This window comes from Mycteria americana, chromosome 6, assembly GCF_035582795.1.
Source record: "Mycteria americana isolate JAX WOST 10 ecotype Jacksonville Zoo and Gardens chromosome 6, USCA_MyAme_1.0, whole genome shotgun sequence".
Classification (NCBI taxonomy): domain Eukaryota; kingdom Metazoa; phylum Chordata; class Aves; order Ciconiiformes; family Ciconiidae; genus Mycteria; species Mycteria americana.
Window position 1 is genome coordinate 66,112,496 of NC_134370.1, and position 5,700 is coordinate 66,118,195.

General features: G+C 42.8%; 1 long non-coding RNA gene across 1 annotated transcript; it reads right to left on the minus strand.

The window, feature by feature from the left end:
- Positions 1-1,373: 1,373 nt before the first annotated feature.
- Positions 1,374-4,560, minus strand: LOC142411025 (uncharacterized). The gene is made up of 3 exons (XR_012776086.1): positions 4,451-4,560; positions 4,093-4,370; positions 1,374-1,441 (listed from the first exon to the last, which is right to left on the minus strand). It is a non-coding gene; the product is annotated as an uncharacterized LOC142411025 (long non-coding RNA).
- Positions 4,561-5,700: the final 1,140 nt, after the last annotated feature.

Sequence of the window (5,700 nt, forward strand, 5' to 3'; positions counted from 1 at the left end):
CAAGGGGATGCGATCAGCGAAGCAGCAAATTGAACCCTAGCAGGGTATGGCTGGCCCTTGCTGGGGAAGCCTTAAACCAGAGGCTCCCACGCTTTGTTTAGCCACAACCTCTATTAGCAGCTGTTAGCAGCACAGGCAACAAAAATGGCTGGACTTGGTTTGGGAAATGCCATTTGGGAAGCCGAATCGGAAGCCATCCTTTCTCCCTGGATGTATCTGCAGCCAGGGCTCTTATCTGAATGCAATCCCTAACGTGACTCTGCACACAGAATCTATCGCCTGAGGGTGGTAGTTAACTGCCTTCTGCGGGGTGAGGGTGCTGCCCTGCTTGCTTTGCAGTGAAGACTAACAAGATTAGATAAGGTTTGAAAGATGGCAGCTACCAGACACAGGTCACCGGAGTCTTCAGTTCGCAACACTGCTAGGATCCAAAGACAAATTTAAAGGAGTACCTCTCTTCCCAGACAATAAATACTATCGATAGCTACTTAGCAGCTTGGGAAAAAGGAACAGCAATTGGAGGAAGGGGGCATCCGAAGTGCTCCGCTAGAACTAACATCATTCCATTTAATCTTAAATCATATTTCGCATCCTCTGCTGGAATGCTATTTATCCCAGACCTCCGGGCAGCTTAGACACCTGGCATAATAGCCCATTAATTACTTCAGCATGGGAAATAAATTTTAATGTCTTTCTCTTTGATGCTCATTACTAAACACTTCACACATTCCCAAATACACATCAATGGTTCATCCTTCTTCCTTTTAGATATAACAGGCTTTATTTTATAGTTTGACTTTAATCAACATCTCTCTCAACCCTGGGTGGCATGCGATAACATTTATACCCTCATCCGGGGTCACCAGTTCACTTAGGAACTCAGGACAAGGCATTTATATTTTGCTGCACTCGTGTTTTTATCCTGTTAAAGGTGATTACAACATCAAGTTTTGCGCAGTGTTTCAGTACCTGAAGATGAAAGGTGGTAGGAGGTATAATGGTAGCAGGTCAGCACTTTCAATAAGCATCCATCTGTAAACAAGTCCCTTAAAATATTGCAGCAGCGTGAAAGGAAGCTGCATCCTAATTGGGTAGAGTGAAAAGCCATAGGGCTTATAAATATAATGCGTAGGTGATCTGTCTTGCCAAAAAAGAGGCGGTTCATTATATGAAGGACACATTATCCTTTCCTCTTCCTATGATTCAGCATGGTAAGTAGTCATTCCTAATTGGCTTACAGCTTAGTATGAAATATTAGGATGCCGCACAATGTGATGACACAGCTGGATTCCTAAGGGAAGCCAAAGAGCGATCTGAGAACAGAAGAGGGACAAGAGCAGATGCAGGTCTGAAAAAAAATAGTTGTAACTTACAGAGTAGCATGTCATTCTTTATCCTCCTCCTCCTGCGTACAGCATGCTGTGTACGGCACACCACTCTCCTGGTAGAAAGGCAAGAGACCTGTCACTTCAGAGTTCCTAAATAAAACGTGGCAAAAAAATGTGATTGCTGGGAGTATTGAAACAGGAAGAGGCAAGGAGGCTGAATAAATCTGGGCAATAGCTGCCTCATCATGAAAAATACACTGCACAAATTTTACCTCTCTTTGTGCGTCAGATGATGATTTCCTCAAATTTCTTCTCGACTGGAAAGTATTTGCCAAATTACCTATTCAAACAATCTGTGGGTCACTCACAGAAGTTCGGCAGCCGGGAGACGAGCCGTTTGAGCGGGCACCTAGGTCGTATGCTGGGGGCTTGTTTCCTGGTCCTGGCCTTGATTCAGGAAGGTAATTAAACAGCTGCCCACCTGAAGTCAATAGGGCTATTCACATGCACTTAAGTGCTGCTGACGCCAGGCTGAGGGGAATAGACTTCTCAGGGGGAGATTTCTGCTGCAAATACTAGTGCTAATTCAAAATTCACTTTCTACAAAGTCCTTCTCCTGCAGTCAGCTGAAATTAGCTATATCCACTGTTGTGTGTGCCAGGAAACTCAATAGGATATTGCCCAAAGTGAACATAAAGGAGAAATAAACACAGCAGAAATTAATAACAGGAGTTCAGACCAGTAGGTTGCAAAAGATGTGTTATAAATTTCATCCAGCTGTAATGCAAATTCTGCCAAATGATTGGGAACATCTCCCTTTTTATATCACTGTTTCACTACGTATTAATAGCAACCAGTTACTGATGCGGTACTAAAATATTAATGATATGGTCATAAACCTGAATCAGTGCCTAACTTGGCAGAACAATGTAGGGCAACTTTTCAGTCACGTGTGAACAAAAACAGTTTTCAGAAACCATTTTGTTACTGCGAGACCATGTGGGCAGAAGTAATTGCATGGCTATTTTAGGCACAAAAATTGTTAGTCTTCCTTGGAAAATCAACAGCCCCGTTGAGGTGTACAGTATGGGTGCCCAGGTATTTATGCAAGGCTGAGAGAATCTCAAACTAGGCAGAAACAAAGATCATGCAATTAATTAGTAAGATTTCATCTGTGATTTATTCTGCGGCTGGTATGACTGACTTTTATATGTACATTAGAGACAATAGCCTCCACCCTCTGGGGACTGATTGTTTCAGCAGGGTTTAGCTCTTTGTTCTGGACTGAGCTGGAATATGTGCACCAAGTAAGGCAAGAAACCCAAAGCAAAACCCAGAGCTTTTGCTCCTGGCTGATATAAAAACAGGTGGATTTATCAATTCTGCATTGTATCGTCTGTGACCGCAACAGAAATTTGGGGACGTTAAAAGGATTTAAAAGTCAGAGACTTCTCTTGCACCTTCTATATTTTCCAGTCTGCTACCCAAGCCATCCTACTCAGGACAACCAGGGGCAGCTGCCAACTAAACAAGGCAGCCTTTGCGATGCTTGATTGGATCTGGAAAAGAGAAGCATGTCTTGAAGTCTCCTTGCTTCTCACTTTAGCTACGCTCCAGCAGAACTGGGCTGGTCCATTTTATTAGTCACATTTGTCCCTTTCTATGAAGATGGGGCCATGTATCTAAGCTCCTTTCAAACATCTTTAACTGAAGCTACAAATTAAGGTGAGTAAGGACAGACACAGAAGGATTCTGTGTACTCTGCACAATTCCCAACAGCCACTAGCACCCCAGGAAGAGCTGGAATACTAGAAGAATATTTTTTTTCTCCATTTCCACAGGACACAGCCAATGGGTCACACTCATGGCTAGTATCACTCTCCCCCCGCCCCCCATCAGGATCCAAAAGAGGCACTGGAGGAAACTCATACATAGCCAACATTTTATGTAGGTGTATCAATACTAAACCAAGGTCACTGCTTCTTCTCTGAGTCATCGGTGCACAAATAAGCTGACTTTGGTCATGACTAACGGAGTTTTCAGTTTAGAAGTGCAGAGAATAGCATAAAATTAATTATGTCACAAAAAAGAAGGGTCCTTTCCTTCTGGTTTTCTGTTGCAGTCACATAAATGAGGACCCAAAATACCGCTGAGATATCACTTAACATTGTTAGCACCTGGGAGGCAGGTCCAATCACTGCGACAATGTCTTTATTATTTGCTGACCAGAGTCACTGCAGTCACTTACAGAAATGATAATCTTTCTTCATTATATCTGCAAGCAGATGCCATCGAGGTGTGACTGACAATCATCCCTTTCATAGTAAGTGATCAGAGGGTTTCCATTGCTCTCACATCCATTGGCTCCTCATTTATTAAAGACACAGTTGAAATTTTACTGTTGCTTCTGCTCAGGTGGGAGATAGCAAACATTTTCTTGATTGACACCTGTCATTAGGACAGTCTGTCCTACAACTCAAGTGGTAAATAATGCAGTCTTACTGCAAATGAAGTTGCCAAACAAATTTTTTTTTGTTTACAAGTTACCAGAGCAGGAGAAAAATTGCCCATGTTTTGAAACGTGTTCTAGCAAGACACTGGAAATGCATCGAGCAGCACGAGAACCTCTGGCAGTCATTCATTTCTGGTCTCAGACAACCAGCGTTTCAGTTCCTAACAGAGCGAATGGCAAATGTAGTATTTCAGGGCTCCTTAACATACCAAAGCAATCAGCATTAGTGAAACACCAGGAAGACAATTATACCTCCAAACGTACTCCTTGGACAAAGTCTATGGTCAGCTCAGCTCCAGTTCATCTCTTAGATCTTCTTTCTCTCTCTTTTTTCTGTGACAAAGACCAATGGAGGACAGTGAGGAGAAAGACGAGATCCTCTGAGACTCTCTCCCATATGTGGCACAAGGTGCACGTGGCTATAGATGGGTCTGCGGAGGCTACAGGGCCTGCAGAGGTGCCATGATAAATCTGCATCTTAGAACTGTGCAGAGCAGCTCCCACAACATCTCCCACATCTAAAGTCTACTCTAGAAAACAAAAAGAGAATCATCCCTTGGAAGAAGCCAAGTCAAACATAACTCGTTCCTTTATTCTTTTTCTCTCTTACCATGCTTTACAGATGATTGTTTCATCTCATTCTTCTGTTTCCAAGAAAGACCTTTCTAAATCCTCAGGCAATATTCAGAGCAGGCAGATTTTTCTTTGAGTGTTCACGGCTGATCTGATCAATTAAAAAAAAGAAGGTTACAGTACATTTTTAACCAAATACCCCATAGTATAAAATCTCAGAGGTCATTCTATAAGAAAAATATTTTTTGTTAGCAAGTAAATGCAAAGAAATGATAACAGGGATTCAGCACAAACCCTTTTCTCATGTGTTCTATGGGATTTTCTGTATTGTTCTCTCTGTTTGAAGGGTTTAAAATGCACGAGTAAGGCTGCTGAAGCCCTGGACATGTGAGTTCTGTTCTCTGGCGGGAAACTAAGTGCCACGGATCACACAAAATTCTTCCCAGCTGTTTTGCCTCCCCACATTCTTCTCCTTTTTCACTCATGAAAGCTATGAATTCTCTCCGGCCACAGACTTTCTCCCAGCGTGTGATGCACCACAGGGCCCCACAATCTTATCTGAGGCTGTTTGGGCCGAGCTGCAACGTAGACAGTCTTCACCACTGGGACTCCCTCACAGGGTTTGGAGTCTCTCTTTGCAACAACAAATTTCCAGTGAAGTACAACCACTTCCTCAAGGTGTCTGTTTCCTAAGGCCTCAGGAATCAGAGCTGACATAACGTGAAATTTGCTTCCCCCTTTACCAGCTCTGGCTAAATAAACTCATCTTCTGTACAGTAGGACACACTTCATTTTCCTGTCCTTCATTTTCTTCTCCCTCTTGTTGATTCCAAAAGGAGACCACGTAGACCAACCATCACAGCCAATTTGATTTCCAATTTTCTGGGTAGCTTTGCAATCACACTCCATTTGTCACCTGAACGCAGTATCGAATTTGCAGCCTGGGTGTGAATGACTTCTGGAATTATCTCCCTTGGACAAGACACCAAAGCAATTCAAAAGCAAGTAAACAGAATGCAGAACACCCCTGAATAGGATTATGTCAGGTTTCTAAATCCTAATCCTGTTACTTCAGTAGCTATCCATTTCTCTTTTCCTTCTTCCCTTCTGGCTAACATTTTCCTACCCAGAACTCGGTTCAGCATCACCACAACAACCAAATATATTCTGTAAAGTTACTAGGACTGCATGAACATTTAGAGCTTGGCAAGCTGTATTGTAACACCAAAGTATGTTCTTGACAACCACTGACCCCAAAAGCTGATGTGATCAAACACATCCCCCCAT